The sequence below is a fragment of the Mustela putorius genome, unplaced genomic scaffold (assembly GCF_011764305.1).
Source record: "Mustela putorius furo isolate JIRA1106 unplaced genomic scaffold, ASM1176430v1.1 tig00537335_pilon_pilon_pilon, whole genome shotgun sequence".
Taxonomy (NCBI): Eukaryota; Metazoa; Chordata; class Mammalia; order Carnivora; family Mustelidae; genus Mustela; species Mustela putorius.
The window spans coordinates 3,557,509-3,579,661 of NW_025422457.1; the positions used below are offsets into that span (position 1 = coordinate 3,557,509).

At 39.1% G+C, this 22,153-nt stretch overlaps 1 protein-coding gene across 3 annotated transcripts in view; it reads right to left on the reverse strand.

The window, feature by feature from the left end:
* The window catches only part of NMNAT2 (nicotinamide nucleotide adenylyltransferase 2), a 188,694-nt gene that overhangs the window by 150,954 nt on the left and 15,587 nt on the right, over positions 1–22,153 (reverse strand). Inside the window, exon 1 of one of the 3 annotated variants that reach the window (XM_004767924.3) lies at positions 2,649–2,731. The exons of the other annotated variants lie outside the window; for them this stretch is intronic. The gene's annotated coding sequence lies outside the window, so the exon portion shown is untranslated. Of the gene's footprint in view, positions 1–2,648; positions 2,732–22,153 lie in introns of those variants that run through there. 3 annotated transcript variants of the gene reach the window in all.

The window sequence follows — 22,153 nt, forward strand, 5'->3', positions numbered from 1 at the left end:
TCATTCTCTGGCAGAGCAAAAGTTGAACTGGGGCAGGGCGGGGGGCACTTTAAATCAGGAAGTCAGGGAAGGCCTCTCCAGGGAGGTGAAATTCAAACTGCAACAAAATGACAAGGAACTGCTAGTACACATATTTTGGGAAAGGGAAGGGCGTGTTGTGCTCATAGACGTGAAAGGCCAGCGTGATGGAGAGTGCATGAATAAGGGGAAAACACTAGGAGACAAGATTGGGCTGTCCTGCAGGTCAGAATGGAGCAGGGCTTGGAGGCTAGGAAAGGATTGGGATGTTTTTCTAAGTGGAATAACTTAGAGAGGAATAACAAAAGGAAACCACTGAAGCTTTAAGCAGGGGAATGATGAGTAATTTACATTTTTATAAGATCACTCAGTTGGTAGGCAAAAAGTGGAAGGGCAAGGCAGCATTTAGGGAATTATTTTATTTTATTTTATTTATTTGAGAGAGTGAACAAGCGGAGGGGAGAGGGAGAGGCAGAAGCAGGGCCCACACATTGAGCCAGATGCAGGGCTCAATCCCAGGGATCCAGGGATCCAGGACCACGATCTGACCTAAAGGCAGACACTTAATTGAGGGAGCCACCCAGGTTCCCGAAGCACTTAGGAAATTTTGCTGGTAGCCTACGCTAAGTGGAATTGTCCTTGGAGTAGGATTTATAAAGGTAAAGTTGATGAGAAGCAGATGGTCTCAGGGCAAATTTGGTAGATAGAATTTATTGTTTTTGCACAAGGATTGGACATGTAAGGTGAGGTAAAGAGAAATCTAAGAAAATGTCTAGAAATTTGGCTTAGGCAAAGAAGTGGGCTTGATTGAGGGTCAAAGATTGAGAAAATGGGGAAAGAAAGTTTGAGAGATAACCAGGTGTTCTATTGTGATACCTATTAATTCTTATTTTTTAATGGCCTTAAAAAAGTTGAGGTATAATGTATTAATTTTAGGTGTACATAATAATTCTGAACTTAGAGATCCACAAATACAAATATTTACCTTTCCCGGGCTTTGAGATTCTTGAATAAATTGCTACCCTATATTAGTGGGTTGGTTGGTGTTTCTTATCCAAGATCACATAAATATTTGTGCAGTAAATATTTGCTAAATTATGCTGAATAGCAAATCAACCCTAATGTGCATAAGATCTCCAGTTGAGATACAAAAATCCTATGAATTGATGTACACTTACAATGGGGTTTATGTCTTTCCTGGCATGGGATGCAGGTTAGTGGGGTAGAAAGAGCAAGAGATACTGAAGGGAAACTGACTTGGGTATGAAACTCTTGACACTAGCTGGGCAATTAGCATAATTATACTTAATCAATAAATATTTATGGGGTGTCTGCCATGCGCCAGGCACTTGCTTTAGGGACTGTGAATAAAACAAAGTCCCTACTTCAATGGAGCTCACACACTAGAGGGGAAAACAGACCATAGAAAAATGAATAAGCATAATGGCGATAGATACCCAGTGAAAAATAAAGCAGGGTAAGAAGAAAAGGAAAGGAAAATACTCCTTTCTGTAAGGTGGTTAGGGATGGCATCTCTGCTAAGATGGTATTTGAGCAGGGGCCTGAAGCAAGTGAAGGCATATAGCGCTTGCATGGGGAAGAGTATACACGCAGAGGAGCAAGAGTGTCAGGGAATGTTCAAGAAGCACACGTCACGTTATTGCTGGAGAAAAGACAGACAGTGAAAAGTGGTAGGAGGCGGATTACAAAAGTAGGACAGAGACATAGGGCCTCGTAGGCCCTGCTAGGGCTTTGACTTTTCCAGAGAGAGAAAGGAAGTTGCTGGAGGGTTCTGAGTGGAGAGGGGACGTGAGCTGACTTACACTTCAAAAGTATCAGTTTGGCAGGAGATATGAATTCTGGAATCATCAGTATAGTTTATATTTAAAACCATAGGATTAAATGAGGTCATCTAGGGAGTAACAGATATATAAAGAAGAAAAGAGTCCCTCAGATTTAGTCCTGGGGTACACCAAATTAAAAATGGTAGCTAAGGTTCATTGAGTACCACTAGAAGCCCTGGAACTATAAGCTGTTTACAGATGTTAATTCATTTAATACAATAACCTAATTGTGAGTTCATATAACTCTACTAAGTTCATGTAATTTGTCCCATTTTAGAGATGGGCTTAAAGGAGAACAGAGAAATGGCATCAGTGATCCAAGTTCAGAAAACTAGCTCGTATGGAGCCAGATTCAAACTCTGATAGTTTTTGATTGAAGGACCTGCTGTTGATCCAAGGCTACTATCTCAGTGATTCACTGCTATGCTATACTAACCACATCCGTAAAAGTAAAGGTAACTATACCCTCTAAACTACAGAGATGTGGAGATTACCGATAATGGATGTAGAATATAGTAGATAGTCATTAAGTGATACCCATTTTATAAATCAGAGAATGGAAATTTTTTTTAAAAGATTTTATTCATTTATTTGAGAGAGAGAGAGGTCAGCAGGAGAAGCAGAATCCCTGCCCAGCAGGGAGCCCGGACCTGGGACTCAATCCAGGGACTCCAGGATCATGACCTGAGCCGAAGGCAGTCACTTAACCAACCGAACCACCCAGGTACCCCACGTGAATGGAACTTCTTAGCAGAGACATGAAGAACAGACTGAGAATTGTCTTACCACATCTTCAGGTTTTCCCTTCCTTATCCAGGAGAAATGGGAAGATGGAGCAAAATTCAACGTTAACTTGCTGCAATGAAGGGACACTCACTCAGTGCTACAAGTTAATTTTACTAAAAAAGAAAAAGAGCCAACTCAGTGGTCAGTGACTATTTACTGATGAATTAAGATGAAAAATCTTTTTACCAGTCCAGTGCCCAGAGGGTAACAATGAAACATGAATGTGTATTTTCAGTCTTGTAGGTTATGTCTTAAGTGATTGTTTAAATTCCATTGATTAATTGATTGTGATTCTAATTGTCTCTTCTAATTTTCCTTATGTTTATATCTAATTTCTGCATCCACAAAGAGGGCTCTGGAATTGGGCTAGAAAAACATGGAGAGGGGTGCCTGGATGGCTCAGTCAGTAGAGCATGTGACCCTTGACATGAGTGGTCATGAGTTCAAGCCCCACGTTGGGCAGAGAGCCCACTTAAAAATAAACAAACAAACAAAGTAAATAAATAAGAAGTAAAAAACAAAACATGGAGTGCAAGCCCTTGTTCTGTCACCTGATAATTATTTGGCTTTGGGCAAGTCATTTACTGCTGATTCCATTGTCAATGTGTCCAACTTAATTTGAGGGCTGCTATATGGATCAAATAACACCATGTGTGAGTCACTGACTTTTTAAAATGCATAGTGTACTTTTTAAAATGCATAGTGTCAGCTTTTGGTCAAACTCCATAGTTGTTACCTACAAGACACCTATTGTTTTTTAAGTGTTTAGTTGTTTCTATTGACGGCTTTGTCAGGAAGATTTTTGGAAGTGCTAAGCGTAAAGGGTAAAGAACTTGGGAAATGTGCTAGTAATGTATATATTAACTAACAAAAACAGATAGCCAAAAAGATACTAACAACGAATTTATTTTCAGGGAAGATTCCAAGGCTGGTTCATGAGATATAGAAATGGGAATGTCAACTCTTATGTAATACAGGTACCTTAATATATGTAGTGATCTATTCTCAGGAGTGCTTATTTTAACTTAGGTAATATAATTTGATCCAATATTTCAACTTTCCAACAGCTGGGTAATTGCTTTAGGCTGAAAAGGAACCAGAGTCATTCTCCCATGGCCTACATCTTGCAATCTGCTCTAGCCAGTTTGGTTTCCAAATGGCTCAAGACAGTCCGTCCAACCCAGAACTTTCCCTGCTGTAAATATCTGTTCTGATGGGTAAGCATTAGTGTCTATTGGGTCTGATTTGAAATGTGCACATGTAAAGTCTAGCATAGTAGGTATACATTTTCCTTTCTCTTCCTAATCACCTAGTCCAATTTAATCACTCATTTATATCACAGGTTGGGGGAAACCATTCCATGTTTATAAAGCTGGTTCCAAAGTATTAGGGGCCATCCTTTATAGGAAGAGTAAAAAGGTACACACATAGGTGTGGCTCCTTTAGTGCTTGTCATAAAGTCAAAGAGTGAATATTTATTTTATGTTTGTAAAAATATTATTCTGAGTAAACCATGACTCTTTGGGATTCTCTGTAGGCCTCAACATCTGTACAATTCTCTTTTCTTTGCTTTTTCTACTTTTCTTCAAGATAAGCATCTTCAGGGATACAGCTGCAATGACTGGCATTACTCTCCCCATCTTCACCACCAGCAAGTATTTTACATCTGTGAAGTAAAAATGTCCCTAGATCAAGATTCCCCTTCCTCTAGCTCTAAATCCCCAAAACCTCACTCTGACTTATAATTTCTCTAATCATTCAAATCATATTTCACAAGTGAAAAGTGTTTCTAAAATATAAAGCCTGGTTATCAATTACAAACATAGTAATACTGCTGGCACCCCAGGTCTTTATAATCAATAAGCATTGGATACATTTAACAATAAATTTCTTCAGCCAGCTCAGATATTTGCTGATTTATTCATCATGGTTTCTTTCAGATGGGAGGGGGGAAGGAGAAGCATATAAATCATTATTTTCATCTTGAGATTCAAGATCTCACAACTTATCATAAAGTTTTCCCCAGAGCAGCAATAGGAGAAGAAAAATCAGTTCTAGATTTAGATTTAGAAAGAAGTATCCTTAAGAAGGATAAGTATTGGGTCACTTGGGTGGCTCATTAGGTTGAGCATCCGACTCTTGGTTTTGGCTCAGGTCATGATCTCCAGGTCCTGAGATCGAGCCCTGCATCAGGCTCTGTGCTGAGCTTAGAGTCTGTGTGAGATTCTCTCTTTCCTTGTCCCTCTGCCCCTCCCCCCACTCATGCTTTCTCTCTATAAATAAATAAAGGATAAGTATTCCCTGAAATGACATCTGAGAATATCTCTACTTCTCTCCTTTACATCACTCAAATGGAAAACACATTTGGCTCAAGGGAATGTTAAATAAAGGATAGGCAACTGAAAATACAAAATATTTTTTCCCATTATGTCAATACCTCACAGTTTGGTTCAGTCAGATCGACCTAGAATTTCAGTACCATGAACCAAATGTGTCTGGATTAGTTTTCCTATCAAAGTCAGGCTCTTTGTTGGGCACTTTGCTATCTCTTAAGAATTGGCTAGCTCAGGGTAGAGTAGTCTCTCTCCCCCAAAAGAGAAGGTTTTTTAAGATATCAAAATATCAGCATATATCATCCACATAATAGAAACCTGAAGAATAGACCTAGCTTTGAGGAAAGCTGTATCCAAGTTTTTGAATAATATCATCAAGACTCCATTTTTTTCTCTTATCATCTCTGTTTATTTTCCTTTGTGATTGCTTTCTTTCAGAAGGGGGCTCTTCACATCAAAGCTAGGTGGCTGCTGGCAACCTCAAATGACATTGTCCTTACAAATCATAATCCCACTGAAAGAGGGCACATCCTTCCCAGCAATGCCAGTAAAGTCAGTGAAGTCCTAAGGAAGACTCTGATTATCTGGCACTGAAAGAGAAGTATTCCAACTGGCCAAACCTGGGTCATTTGCCCATGCTGGGTTCAAAGGGGAAAGGAAAGAGGAAGGTGGCCAACTCCATTCAACCTGCTTGGCTGGGCAGGATTGTTCTAGAGAACTGTAAAGAAACTTGGCAAAATTACATCTCCAACATTGCTATAAGAAGAAAACACATAGGGTAGATCTGAAAGTCGATAATCTAATTGAACCCAGGAACATGTCTTGTTAATATTCAGAACTCCAGTTTCTTGCAGGGAGTGAGCTGAGACTTACTGATTGGTGGGAAGGTAGAAGCTGGTGGGAAAGGAGCAGAGCATGCCAAGGTAAACATAATCCTAGATGAATCCAGGATGTTTGTGCTGGAGTTTCAAGGATTGAAGAGAGTGATGGAAATACTCTTTTGAGGATGAGAACTAAATACTCTCTAAGATGTTCTTGCCTGGCAACTAGAAGCTCTAAATTCCTTCAGTCTCTCTCCCTCTCTCCTCCTCTTCTCCCCCACCTCCCTGCTCCACGCCGCACCCCCACCTTGCCTGTGCCATGCATCGACATCATCCTTTTCTCCGTACACCAGGTTCTCTGAAAGCTTCTTGGTTACTGCTGCTCTGTAAGAATGATCTGAATTTTCATGGGCCAAACTATGGTTTGACTTCCAATTCCCAATATCCACTACCTCAGTTTCTGTGTCTCGGTACAAACCGTAGAGATAGAATTCTATTAGCTCAGCTTGAGTTATGTAACTATCTTAGTCCACTCAACAGGGGCCAAAAAATAGGTCTGCATTTGCCCATTTATTCAGTTGGAGCTGTAAGGAGGCACTGGCCTGCTTCTACTACCCCAAACACACCAAAGCAAAAACCAGATGCAAATATAGTCCCTGTTACATTTTTTTTCCCATATGACCTGAAATTTACGATATGAACATCTGTACTATGTTAACTAATATGGGGCATGCTTCTAAGGGCCACTATGACAGCACTGATCTGTTACTTAAGAAGATAAATTAGTTAAAGGATTTTAGTTTCCTCATGGAAATTTATAAAGAAAGCCAAGGAAGGAGGAGAATGGTGGGGGAAAAGTGCGTACCTTACTTTCTAGCCAATTGCTTCTTAAATATCTCCAGAACTGTTACATTTTTCTTTATCTTTCTGCTACTTCCCCAGTTTGGACCACCTTTCCCTCTCTATTTAACTAATCCAAAAAATTCTGGACTTCCTGCCAGTAATCTTTCCCTCCTCTAAACCACTGTCTATATTCCAGCTAAAGGGATTTATCAATCGAGTCGTATCACTCTGCTTTGAATCCTTCAAACAATTTCCTGGTGCCCTCAGATGAAATTCAAATTTTTTTTTTAAAAAGATTTTACTTATTTATTTGAAAGACAGAGAGAGAGAGCATGAGCTGGGGGGAGGGGGCAGAAACAGAGGGAGAGGGAGAAGCAGATACCCTGCTGAGCAGGGAGCCCCACACCCAGGTTCAATCCTAGAGATCATGACCTGAGGTGAAGGCAGCTACTTAACTGACTGAGCCTTCCACATGCCCCAAAATTCAAACTCTTAAAAATCTTACAAGTCCCCTCATGATCTGGTTAACTGCCTTCCAACCTCACTCCACTCCCTCTGCTCCAGCCACAGTGAACTTCCTTTAGTCATCAAATGTAGAATGCTCTCTCCTAGCCAGCAAATGCTAACCCAGAATTTATTTCCTGAGGCTTTGGTGAGACCCCTAGGTCTGAGTTAATGCCTCTCTTCATACGGGCTCTTTTTCTTGTATCTTTGCATTATTACAGTGTCCTGTACTATAACTGCCTTTTGATTTGCTTATACCCTTCACCCACATTTACTCAGACCCTACAACAATGTACCAGGCAGTATGCTTAGCACTCTACATGCGTTATCTCATTTTATTTTTACTATATCTCAATTAAGTACGTTCTTTGATTATATCTGGCTTACACATGAGTAAACTGCAACTTGGAGAAGTTGTTCAAGCCAGACAGCTAGTAAGTGGCGGAGGTAGGCTTTGAACCTGGGCAGTCAACCAGACACTTCTAATATCCTATCTCTCAACAGGAATAGCTTCTGTCTTGTTCACCATTCTGTCCCCACTTAACTACCACAGCGTGGCATTTAGCAAATGTGGAATCATTTTTGCTTACAGCTGACTCCACTCTTCATGCATAATTTTTATTCTTTTTTTTTTTTTAAGATTTTATTTATTTGAGAGAACGACACACAAAGAGAGGGAACACAAGCAGGGGGAGTGGGAGAGGGAGAAGCAGGCTTCCCGCTGAGCAGGGAGCCCGATGTAGAGCTCAGTCCCAGGACCCTGGGATCATGACCTGAGCTGAAGGCAGACGCTTAACGACTGAGCCACCCAGGCATCCCATAATTTTTTATTCTTAATCTGAGTTACATGACTTAAAAACCAAGAGGCCTGCCTGCCCCAAATAAATCCCCACCAGTATTTGTAAAGGCTGCAACTATAAGATCTGTGCCCCTTTTCTTCCCTCCTCCCCTCAAACTCTCTTTTAGGCCATCATGGTGGTGTTTACTCTGTAAGGAGTTTGAAGTCACTGTCTTGAGCAGGTTATTGTCAGATAAAAGCAGATATTCATTCCCAAAGCCCTGTAGGCACATTCCTGAACTTTTGGCCCTCGGAAGTCAGAAATGACACTTCTTAGACTCCTTTGCAACTATTTCTGGACAGTAATTAAATTCTCCTGGGGCAACACGCTTGCCTGAGATTTGGAGGGCAGCAGTGAGGCGAAGGCCACCTTGCTATTTCTCTTGCGGCCAAGTAATACTCCATGTGAGTTTGAAGCCAGAGCCCACATACCAGTAGTCCCCAGATTCTAGTCACAGAAGTCCTGGGCATTGAGAGGCAGTTTGGCAGCTGACCTCTGGACTACGGCTACTGTGGTGTGCCCTTAAAAATCTAGACCCCAGTGGTGGCCCGTAACTTCCCCTTGTTTAGCTCTTCCTGCGAATTTCATAAGCACCGAATTCCTTGTTTTTAATCCCTTTCTGCTTAAAATACCTACAGTTGTTTCTGTTTCCTGAATTGAAATCGACACACCCCCTTAAATGCCGTATCTAGCTGTACCCACTTTTCTGTGCGGGCAAGAGAAAATTATATGTAAATGCAGTTATTTTGGAAATGTAAATATGCAATGAAAAAGAAACTGATTGACAGGAGTTAGAATAATGGGTGAAAGAATTATAGGTTTTGTGCATGTGTATTTCATGAGTAGGGGAAGGGAGAACGTGGGAGGGATGAATCAAGCAGAATGACAGATAATAACTGGGGAAACAAAGATGAGCAGAGGACCCCAGGGCTCTACAAGGGGCTAACAGAGCACAATTGTAATTACTATGTTATTATTATGATGAAAAATTTGATCCAATAATTGCTTACATGTGTAGGGCCATCTAGTACACACAGTGCTCTCACATATGTTATTCTGTTGGATCCTTACAATGAATGATTCTGTGAGCTAAAGCGTTTACAGGCCCTGTTCTGGATTTTTCATCTGTGGAAAGAAAGCAAGTTTCAGGAAGTTTAAGTGACTTCCTCAAGGCTGTAGCTAGTGGAAGTGACTTCTTCAAGGTTGTGTCCAGATCAGAACCTCAAGGGTGCTGGATACAGAAATTAGTTTGGCTTGAGAATGAGGGAGAATTGAAGATTTCACACCATCAAGGAGGACAGACATTCTATTTTAAATCTGAACACAAAGGCTGCAGAGCCTACTTGTAAATATCCTTGCCTTTCTCAAGACTAGAAGGTGCCTCTTTCTTCTTTCTTAGCCACTAGTTCCTGGGAGGTGGAACCTGAATAGCCTGGCAGTGGGACCGAGGAGCAAAGTGGAGTCAGTCTGTCTATTGCGTAGGTAAAGTTCGGTATTCCGTAGGTGGTCTTTGACTTGATGCTCCCATATTGCAGTAAAGTCATTCTTGCACTTAAAAGTCTGACTGAATTCTGATTACTCATCATGGAAAAAGGCACTAGGGTGAAGTTAGAGACTTAGTTTTGGCTGTAGGTAATATGTAAGAGAGAACACTGTTGGAGCGCTTGGCTAGCTTAGTAGGTAGAACATGTGACTCTTGATCTCAGGGTCATGACTTCAAGCCCCACACTGGGCATGGAGTCTACTTAACAAATAAATAAAATTGGGCAGCAGCTCTTTCTGCCCACAGGTCCTGCCCCTGTGCTTTAATAAACCACCATTTTGTTAAATAAATAAATAAATAAATAAATAAATAAATAAAATTATTAAAAAAAAAAATCAAAAAAGGACAGAATACCATTTGGTTGCCCCTATCAGAGCTTATGGTAAAGGGAACACAGAGGGCCCCTGGTGTTTGCATACACCTCCCACTCATTTCCCCTTCCGCTCTCACACTTTCTGTCACAGGAGTCAAGCCTACCTTAAGATGCAGATAAGCAAGGGGTCCTGCTAGGAGACAGAGCTATTTCCATGAGGGCAGTAGGATACATATAGAGCTGCTCAGAAGTGGCCTGGGAGAGGGAAGAATGAAGAAACAGTCATCCAGGGGAACCTAAAGGAGTTGGCGCCATGATTTACTTCTTCTATCTGGAGGACGCTTTAGTATCTGGTGAAAGGAAGATAGATCTCCATCCTGGGGTAGACTGGCACCACGATAAAACACCGATGCTTCTGATCCTGACCTTGGAATTTGTGGAGAAAAGGAAACACTGTCTTAGGAAGACTACAGAGCTTCCCCCACTTTTGCCAGGTCTGACGGCATTTGCCCTAAACTAGCCCCTGTCTCAGCAAGTAGAGGCAAAAGTCACTCTAGGGTTAGCTGGGCCTCTAACTGCCTTGGGTAGAAGAGAAAATGAAAGCAGGAAGGGAGGAACTCACCTTCTCTGTAACTGTCTGTCAGGAAGGAGGATCCAAAGGGGGCTCAACGAAGGAGAAGGGGAGTCTGAGACTGAGAGCTACCGTACGTGGATACGAGTAGGTAGACATTTTTTAAAATTACAGGTAGACACACTCTAGAAAGCCAAGTGCAAGGACATTATAGATCATTAGGAGTCCATAAAAATATACTATCAGCCTTCCCCCACCAAGCTTTGTTGAGATAGAATTAACAAATAAAATTGTGTATATTCTAGGTTAACAACATGATTTGATATATGTACACAGTGTAAAATGATTACCACAACCAAGTTAATGAAGACATCCAGTTCACCCTCAGTTTTAATGCTGACAGATGGCCATGTAGCTCTTTGAACCAAAGGTGGAAAGATGCATTTAGAGGTCCCAAGCTCTGGAAGGTCTGTGATTTCACTTTGCAAAGGTGGGGAGGGTGAATTCTATGATGCATCTTTATGGCTGCTTGTGGTTAATGTTCTCTAGAACTGCCCTTGTGCACATGTCTATCAGTCTACGCAGGCTACAAATTTTTCTCCTGCCATCCCTCTGGATGGGAGCTCTTCTCACTCTCCACACCTTTTATTTTTAAGTGAAGGGAAGAAAGGAAATTTTGAGGTGAGTTTGAAAGTCATGTTTTCTGACTTTTTACTCTAAACCTGGGTGTGTGGAGGGGGTTAGAGGTTGGCAGAGACTATGATCACAATTTTCCAAATGAGAAAAGGGTCATGGGAATCAAATGATTTGCCCAAGATCATTCTTTCATGATCATGGCATGGCCAGGATTTGAACCAGTGCTGTCAGAGTCCAGGGTCCACTCTCGTTTCAAGGCTTCAAGCTGCCTTTTTGAAGGGAGTCTGTCGGTGGGGGTACACACCTTTCTTGGTCAACTGCAGGACAGTGAAGTAGGTAAGGGTCTTTTGGCTCTCAAACATGATATCTAGGACTAGAAAAAGATGGAAGGCTATGCCAGCCGACTATGCCAGCCCAGTGACATTTCTAGCTAAAGGCTGAGCACACTAACCTATCCAGAAGCAACTGCCAGCCAGAGTCCCCAGAGCTGGAATTCCAGTGATACATGGGGTAGGTAAGACAGTACTCACTGCTGATAATCACCAGCACCTTTGCTCTGCTTCCTCCCACACCAGCCCTCCTCCGCTGAGGCCTCCCTTCCCCTTCAGCTGTGAGACTTTCAAAGTTTTCTGGCTCACCTGGTCTTTGAAAGCTCTCCTACTTAGAGGATCTCTTAATCTCAGGGGACAGCTCTTTTAAGGAAGACTTCCTGACAGAAGGAAACCACCGGCTGATTTTGGTAAAAATGCTTTAAAATCTTCCTATAGACCCATGACTCAAGGCTATCCATGCGTTGAGGTGGTCTCCAAGAGGATGTGAGCAAATTCATCCCGTAGAGGAACTGTTACTTGTGAATAGTAAAGGATTCTTCTCCTCAACTAAATGGCACCAAAAGGGTTCTCTGAAGTAATCAAATTTGTATAATTAGAAAGGATGGGTCTTTCACTTTCTCAGCCTCTCTGGAAAAAATGAAGGAGCCATAATGTGGATTAAAATGATGTATGCTATTGAAACGGAGGCAGTTTCACAACACAATGAATAAGAAACTGCCTTCGAGGCTGTAAAGTTGTTTTCTGTTCTCTTACCATTGTGCTCCTCAGCAAACCCAGGACACTGAAAGAAAAGAAAGCACTTTTCACAAGAGAATGACCTAAATCAGCTTTAATTTCTCAATCTTGGGAACAGAAATCAGAGGGGGGGAAGAATGAAGGTTGCTCACGCCTTTTCCTAACAGCACCTCTAAGGAAAAAATAAGCAAGTTCGGACAAGATGGGCCTTTTTCTTTTCTTCCTTTCTTTCTTAAGATGGAATTTTTCTAAGTTTAAGGCGGGGTTTAGTATATTTGTTTGAGGTATGTGTGTGGGGACAGGGAAGTGTCTTGCTTGGGGAGCATAAAAACAAGAGTTTCCATAAAAACTTTTGTTATGAGAGATGTGAATACTATTGAGAATAATATAACTTAAAGCTTAATATGTATAAATCCATCTTTACATGTAATTAGGCAGTAGTTATTTGACTATTGACAGATTTCTTGTCTTAGAGTCGCAAATAGGATTTCCCTAAATACCAAGATTCCTCATAATTTAGGAAATTAAATTGAAAAGCCAATATTGTATTAATTTGCCTATGTTTCCTTTAGTTGCTCCCTTGATCGACCACTCCTCCATCCTGTGTACACAAAAAATACACATGCTAAAGAAGGTTGCAGAAAGAAATGTTTAAGAAGCTTGGTAGATCCATTGTATACAAAGAATGTTTATTCCTTACAGCTTGTCTGAATGATTCATTCTTGACCTTGGCCAGCTAGCCCAATTTTTCCTGAGAAGATGTGATTTAAAGTGATAGACATTCAAGTTACTAAAATTATTCTATAACTACTTTTATTTCAAACTAACTAAGACTTACCTTCTTTCTACTTAGTCTGAATGAATGTGATAGTATAAAGATTATAAAGCGATTCAAGAAAAATTCCAGTCAAAGAGAAGGGTGGTTGAGATGCTTTTTACTTACTAGATTTGGACCTTCCCTTTGAAACAGAAAGTAAAAAAGAGCCTTTTCTTTTATGGGTGTGGTAGACACTGTTGGTTGCCAATTCTCTTCCTTTTTTCAGGCAGTCATTCCCACCTCTCTGCAAAGCCAGTGTAGCTATGTGACCCAGTTCGGGCCAATAATACATGAGGGGAAATTGGCTCAGGTGGGAGGATGGATTTCCTTCTGCCAATAATTTTTATTTCTGATTAAAACAGAGGTGGGGGTTTGATAAAATTGTATGAAGATGTGGTCTTAGAGTTGTAACAGCAATTTTGTTACCATCAGATGACCATCCAAAGATAAACATTCAACACTCAAGGATGTCAGAGTGGAAAGATTTTTTTAAAAAAGAATCTTTAATGGCATCATCGAGACACTTCCCAACCCTGGAACCATTTATCTCCAGATAAATGTACTCTTGGTCACATGCTCTCTGACTTGCAGCTGTATGTATCCTGACTAATACAATAAACTTAGCAAAGGAAAGGATTCTTCAGCTAGGGCGCCATTTACCCCATCTGACATCTCTGTGTAAATTAGAAAGATATTTCTTCCTCTAGATGAATTTTAGGTCCCACTTCCTTTGCCAGGTGCCCTGGTCCCATTCTCGATCTTGCCCCCTTATGAGATACATGGGAGGGCTGCTTCTGCTCAAAGGACTCGGGTTGACGTTGCCAATTCCAAATAAGGAAGAGAGGGCAATGAGAGTTCCTTCTGTTTTCTGCCACTTGTTGACTTAATTCGATTTTTAACTGAGTGGCTAAATTTCAGGCTGTTGTTATTGCTATTACTTTCCATTTTAAACAATGAATTTGTTTGTAACTCCAAATCCAACATTAAACTGTCCATTATTCAAAAATACAATTCTGGGAAAAATACTAGTTAATATAAAATTCTTTTTTAAGTTCATACTATCATACTTCAGCTAATAATCTGTTAAAATTGGGTTGACAAAGACAATATTGAAGCAGTATATCACTTGCAGTATGAAACTGTGATGGTGCAGATTAATTCTCCTTTTCCTCTATTTAAACTACTAGAGGCACTTCTTTTGCATGAGAAAGAGAGGTAGCATGACATAATTTAACTTTCACTTGATGCAAATAAGAAATTTACATACTAGGTCAGCTAATACGCTTTAGTTGGCACTAAGTCATCATCATCATTTTTACCCAAAAATTCAAGTTATTAAACAACTTAAGTCAAATTATTTTTCTATGACAATATCTTTCCAGCTATTATTATCATTGCAAAAGCTTAGTTTTGTCTACATAACTGGTAAAATTATTTAACATAACTACAACAGTAGTTATGCAGGAAAATTATTGCTGTTTTGACTTTAAGACATGCAAATTTACAGGAGTGTGACATGCTTTTCCACTCATTAAATATTATACGCTGTTAATTTAGATATTCACTGGTACAAACTCAGCTAGAAACAAACATTAGGACTAACACCGTATGACAAGATCCAGAATAATCTCATATTAGATGATCATAAAATATAGACACAAGATTTTTAAAATCCTTTTTGAACTTACAGATGCATTTGAAAACTCTGAGATAACGCATTTAAAATGTCTAGGTTGGCAGCTGAATGGACAAAGCCCTCATCATAAGTAAACTCAGATATGACAGAGATGTCAAAACTAGACCAGGAAATAATATATATGATACATAATATATGTAAACATATTTACTTATATATATCATCCATATATTTTACAGATAAGTATACATTTGTATGTTTATAGTTATATATTATATATAAAGATATTATATATAAAATATGTAAATAAATATAAACAAAAATAAATATATGTATAAATATATATTTATATATAAGTATATATACAGAGAGAGGAGTCATACAACTCAACTTAAGATTTACTATAAAGTTCTAATAATCAAAATAGTATGGAATTGGCAAGAGGAGAGACACATAGATCAATGAAGCAGAAAAACCCTGAAACAGATTCATCAATATATAGTCAACTGATTTTTGACACGGCGCAAAATCAGTTCAATGGAGAGAGTATGATCTTTCCAACAAATGCTGCTAAAACATTTCAACATAAATATACAGGAAAATAAGGAAAAAAATAACTTTAACACATGTTTCACAACTTAGGCAAAAATCAACTCAAACTGGATCATATACCTGAATATAAAATATAGAACTATCAAGCTTTCAAAAGAAAATACAGAAATTTGCCTCCCCTTGGGTTTGGTAATTAGTTTTTAGATATTTAGATATGATACCACAAGCACAATCCATAAAAGGAAAAAAATGAATAAATTGGATTTACTGAAGTGAAAAACTTTGGTTTTGCAAAAAAAAAAAAAAGGTTAAAAGAATGACAAACTATAGAGGTAGAGAAAATATTTGCAAATCACATGTCCAGTAAAGGACTTGTAGCCAGAATATAGAGAACTCTTATAACACAGCAAAGCATAAATAACCCAATTTAAAAAAAAAAAAAAAAAAAAGATGAGATACTTTTCCAAAGAAAACAATACAAATGGAGAAAAGCATATAGAAAGATGGACTAAGTCATTAATCATTAGGGAAATGCAAATGAAAACCACAATAGATACCTTCATTACAATGGCTAAAAAAATTTTTTTTAACTGACAATTCCAAATGCTGGTCAATACATGGTGCACGACCACTGTCAGTCATTGCTCATGGAAATACAAAATAGTACAGCTAGTTTGGCAGTTTCTCAACAAAGTTAAACATACATTTTTCACATGGGGCAGCAATCTGAGTCCCAGGTAATTATGAAAGTGAACTGAAAACTTGTATATACAGAAAGCTATAAATGAATATTTGTAGAAGTTTTATTCATAATTACCAAAAACTAGAAGCCACTGAGATGTCCTCGGGAGGTGAACAGATTAACAAGTTGCAATATGTCTACGCAGTGGAATATTATTCGGCAATTTTAAAAAATATGAACTTTGGATTCACACAACAACAAAGATGAATCTTAAATGCATTTGCTACGTGAAAGTAACCAAACTGAAAAGACACACTCTATGATTCTATTTATGCAGCATTCTGCAAAGGCAATACTATAGAGACAGAAAACCCAGATTGGTGGTTGCCAGGAGCTGGGAAGGGTTTGACTGTAAAGAGATGCACAGTTTAGATTTTAGGTGATGAAGGTATTCTGTGTGGTACTGTGGTGGTGGATACACGACCACCTGCATTTGTCAACACCCACAGAATGGTACACTTATTCTAAAAAGGTGTAATTTACTATAAAACTAAAAGTGAAATATACTATATGCAAATTTTAAAAATGCATGAGGATGTGGGGGAATCCCAGGATAGAATGCAGACTAAGAAATCTACCTGTATTACAAATAGCCTACCTATCTGAAACGGGTGGGGGGAAAGGAGCTGACCTAAGTAACTTTGGAAATGTGTTTGGACTAAAGCAAAAGCTGCTTTACTATAAGGGGTGTAAATTGGTAAATTTGTTCTCACAGGGGTAAAAGTCAGCAATTCTGAAACTACTTTGCATGTATACTAGGGTTGAACAAATAAATCAATAAATTTTAGCTAATGGAAGCTAGGTTTCTCACTGTCAAAGAAAAAAAAAAAAGAAATTACAAATAAGCAGAGAAGGCTAGAATGAATTCTCGGGTTCTAGATTAAATCTGGTGATTACCAGTATGAATTCACTATGAGTGTGTTGTCACAAGTAGAAAGACATAGAAATAAGTATTAATTTGTGCGTATATATATGGGTCGGCAAACATACATTTCCTTGTCTATTTGCCAAAGGGCCTAGAAGCAATGATACACATTAGCCATGAGTGCCCAGACCTTGTTTTCTAAGTATCAAACTCCAATAAAAGAAACAAAGGCTCCTTGAAGAAATGGCTGATTCTGTGACTAGGACAAGGAAAATATGTAAGTTGGAAACTTCTTGTAGTGCCATAAAGAAAGGAAGTGCTCATGAATGGAGGGAGGGAGAGATGGGAGGGGGAGGGAGGGATAGGGTATATTTGGAGGTATCCAAGACTACTAACAAATGTGGTGCCATGCTAGCAGAACTCACAGGAATTACTTGCACTAATGGCTAAAATCTATTACAATGACACAGTAAAATTACACAGTGAACCATTAAGGGGGATTAGGCAGAATCTAGAGAAATCCATCCACAGAATTTCCCTTCCAGCCCAGGATGGGGCAAGCCAGGTGTGCCTCCTTTTTTGGTTGTGACCATGCAGTGGCATGCATTGAAACGTTTCTCCTAGGGAAGCCCATTTGAGATTCGAGATTAGCTTAGGAATTTTATTTGGGACAAGTTGGCATCCTTTGCCTGGCAACTACCAAAATCCCAGTGTCTCAGAAGGAAGCAGGTGTTCAGTGCCTTAAGTGGACAAAACCACCTCAGCAGTGTAGAGAACTTTTCTTATCAGGGTGGGGAACCTTCCACAGGGCAAGCTCCCAGATGCCATCCAAGGACGACCTTGCAGGCAGACCCTTCTAAACACAGCAGCTTCTAACCTATATTAACTCTTTCTTGTACAGGGCATATGAAAAGGACACAGGAGCCAACCTAAAATTACTCCCAAGGCTGAAATTGGAACAATCCAAACAACAAAATAAGTAGTTATAGCATTGGATTATAATTCAAAGAATAAAATAAATGCCGATGAGGTTATACTGATATAAATAAGTAAGGAAAATAAACAAATAAATTAGTTGTGGTAGGCGTGTGTAGCTTTCTTTTGTGTGTGTGTGTGTGTAGCTTTCTTACAGAAGAATTTTAGATAATAAATGTAGAAGGAATCAGGGATATTGAAAATAACCATCAGCACACCACAGTGATAACTGCTGCAGTCAAGATCCCTTAAAATTAGAAACAGAATATATGCACAGCCTCAAAATATCTCACCAAAAGATATTTATTAGTTACTGTAATGGTTGAAAGGTTTATGTGCCCACAAATTCTTTGATAATTGTCTTTCTTGGAGGTGAAGCTTAATTCCCTTTTCCTAAAATGAGGATTGGACTTACTGATTTATTCTAACAAACATAGAAAGAGAAAAACAGTAACTTTACAGTAGAGAAGCCTGACAGACACCATTTTAACCAAATGACCAAAGTTAACATCATCAGTAGTAAGTCATATTGATATCATGTACCCCTCCCTCATGTGATGTGATGAAAAGAGCAGTTTGCCTCTGTGACGTCATTTCCTCAAATCCATAAGCTCAGTCTAGTCATGAGAAAATAGCAGAAAAACCTCAATTCAGGGATGTTCTACCAAATACCTGACCAATATTCTTTAAAATTATCAAGGTCATGAACGACAAGGAAAGACAGAGAAACTATCCTGGATTGAAGGGGACTTAAATGCAATGACTAAATGTAACATAGACTGGATCTGAGAACCAAAAAAAAAAAAAAAAGGTCATTGTTGGAAAAACTGGCGAAATCAGAGTGAAGTCTGTAGTTTATAGTATTGTACCAATGTTAGTTTCAGTGTCTGTCTTGTACTGTGGTTACATGACCGGTTGACATTGGGGGAAGCAGGATGAAGGATATCCACGAGCTCTCTGTATATCTCTAACTGTTCTGTAAATCTGAAGTTATTTAAAAAATAAAAATTTCTAATCATTTTGGCTAGCACACACTAGCTGTTAGCTTCTGTTAGTTAATTGACTTAGTAATCATCCCCAGAGGGTGCTAGTGTTAGGAAATCTCTCATTGTCTCTAAGTAAAGTGTGTTTTTTAGGATGAGTGATTTTAGTGGCATTCATAAACTTGGGAAATTTCATTGCCCTTTAAATGAACAATATCATGATGGAAAGTGACTAGGCAGACAGTTCTAAAAATTACTATTTGGTCAATTTTTGAGTTGCTGGGATACTTTGGTTTTATCGTACAATCTGTGGAAACTGGTTTCTAGAATGCCAGCCTGCATGGGCAAGAACTGGATGTGGGCTGTGATCCCCGAGGCAAGATGAGCTAGCTACACAGCCCCCAAGCAGGCTGTCACCCTCCTGTCCCGCTACCCATGCTTGTGTTCTTGTGGCTGTTTGGAAGTCAATGACCTGGGATGCAGGAATCAAAACACTAAAGCCAGAAATATCTAAAAATGGGACAGTATGAAAGTGCGGCGAGTGTGGGCCTTACTGCTGGTCCTGAAGTCTCTAGATATTACTTCAACAGTAGTCAAGTGAGAAGCTGCCCAAGAGTAAAAGGGTAGCCTTGGAATATGGACTTACTATAAGCTGTATTATATTCCTACCTATGCTTCATCCTACAGTAAAATGCTTGTTTTTCTCTAAAAGAGCTTTATAGTTTTACCCTGGCTAAACTCCTTGCTTCAAGGCTTTTGTAAAGCTCCAGTGAAGTAGTTTTTGCTTATTAGTTATGTTTTTACCTACTTCCAGAAGAGATCTAAGATGGCTTATTCACCAAACAATTTTGCTAACCCTAGGCCTCCATTCTTTTCCAGACCATCTGTTCCTCTTCACCGTGAAGTCACAGTACTAAATTTGTGACAGTACAATAATTTCCATGGTAACAGGATGTGGTCTTCACCACTGAATCCTGATTTTACTCTGACCAAGATCAAGCAGCAGGAGGATTGGGGAGTATATGCTGACATTTTCTATTCTTTTTCAAGTTTAGTTTCTCTGAAATTCTTACTTCTGATTCTAAAATCTTAAATTCAGCCTGGATATGTGTTTTTGTATAGTTTACATATGAAGCATTTGTCCAGGAAATGATCAGATATACAAGTCAAAAAATAATAAGCTGAGAAGTATCACACAAACCTACACACACACAGGATGTATAAACTTGCTCAAAGGTGGGATGGTTAGCAGTGTCTTGGTTTGTAGAGAAGAAAAGAGAACACGGAATCCATTTAAAAGACATGAAACTTCTAAGCTAAGAGATAGCTCTGATGACTGTGATAAGCAGTGGGAGGCAGATGACCTAGCTCCTATTCAACGGTTTATCTTGCTTAGCACAAGGAAGACATAAAATGGTCTTTCCATGTGAGCTCAGACCTTCCAGCAGGTGATAGATAGGCAGCTTTATTCTTACGAATGACCTATATCGGAATAGTTTGTCCATTTGTTTTAATCTTACACAGCTCAGTTACACAATTTTTCAAGAACTTCTTAGAACATTTGCTCTGCTGTGGAACTGAGTAAAGGGCAAGAACTTTTAAGAGAACTAGTCATTGGAAATCACCAAAAAAATACCTCAGTGGTGCATTGATCTAGCAATTTTACAGGGCAGGCTGTAACGGGCAAGTACTGTTATATTAAGGCTTTGCTGGACATATTATATAATGTATTATATACATGAGATACATATGTTACATATTATTTATTAGATAGTATATAATAGCTTCCTTGTTGAGTTGATGGGGTAAGTGGGAGAAAGTAATGGGGAAAAAGGGTGATAAGGGAATAGAAAGAACTAGAGAAGCTAAAGTGATTTACACTAATTTTAAAAAAGATAAGAAATTACCCACAGTAGAGAAGCTATGGAAGGAAGAGGAAGAGGACACAGGAAGTAGGGTAATGAGAGAGGAGGGAAATGACTGAAAAGCAAAGAAGGGCTATTTGGACAGCAGCTGCTCTGTGGTGTGGGGCTTTGGGGAAATAAATCAGGATTTTAATTAAGTTCTAGTTATGTGGTGTGATTTACTACTTTGCTACTTCTTTAAGACTAGGGTGAAGATAAATGATCTTTCAAAGCTCTTTAAAGATAGGTTTGCGATTATTCTTTGAATGAGATGAAATGTTTAGATGAACATTACAGATGGAGTAACCCCTAGTTTGGTTTTACTAATATATAATCAGGCTGTCTTGATGAACACAATCAGTGGTGCCACCGCTTACTGTTGTCTCCTACCCTTGGAGAATATGTTGGCCAGAGATGAGTAGCATTCTAATGGCCTGGTTTCTAACTCTAATGAAATTTAATTTTAGCTTTAAAGAATTTGGAATTCAGTTAAGTCAAACATGGAAAGGTAGAAAAGTCACTATCATTGCTTCAGGGAGGCCTAAGGCCAAGGCTGAGACCCAATTTTTGAGGCCTAAGGGAAGGTGAGACTGGATTACAGAGAGCATCATGACAACTGAAGGGCAGGATTACACGGACAGGGAGACACTGCATTCAGGTCTGCTCCTATTTGGCACAGACCTCTGTGAGTCTTGCTACAGACTGCAATTGCCTCAGAAAATGCAGAACCTTCTGCTAGTACTCACATCTAGGGATACGGTAATAACAAGTGGTAAGGAAGACCTTGCATGAAGGTCATCATTGCTTTTGATGTCATCATCATTTTCCAAGTATGAACATCATAATGCCAGGATGTGTAATGATTCAGGGGAGGGTCAGGTTACATAAGATGAAGGTGATTATCACAATAGGAACAGAGACCACGAGAAAAGTAGAAAGGATCAGCTCTTCCCAAGTGTCCTATATAACTTTAGTCTATAATGTGTGCTGTGATTTTAAAACTGGGTTCTGTGGGAAGATAATTTTGAGCACATTGCATAATATATATATTTTTTCTTTTGGGGAAATATATACTTGCATGTTATAGGCTCTGAGAAGTCTCACCAAGAAAAAGAAAATCCTGCTTAAACTACTGTTTCTAAAACTTTTTAATCACGAAATACATTATGTTAACAACATCTATTAAGATCCAAAGAGGCTAGCATTATTCAGGACATACATTGGTTAATATTGGGGTAAGATGATGTATAGGAAACCATCTTATAACAGATTATATTACTCTTATAGCTCAAAAAAAAAAAAACACTGAGGCATGTAAGTATTGTCAACCTATATTCAATTACTGTGACTTTTTAAAAATTAATTACTGTGACTTTTGATCTTCCTGTAATTTCTGTGTACAGCATCACCCTACCATATAGCCAGATGTTTCATAAAAACTAGGTGAGGTTTGTATTTGGTACTCCATCAAGATGCATGCTTTTCTCAATTTCTCCCAAAAGCTCAGTTCTTTCATTATGCCTGTTACTATGCAGGAACTCTCATGTGGCAAATCTCAAGG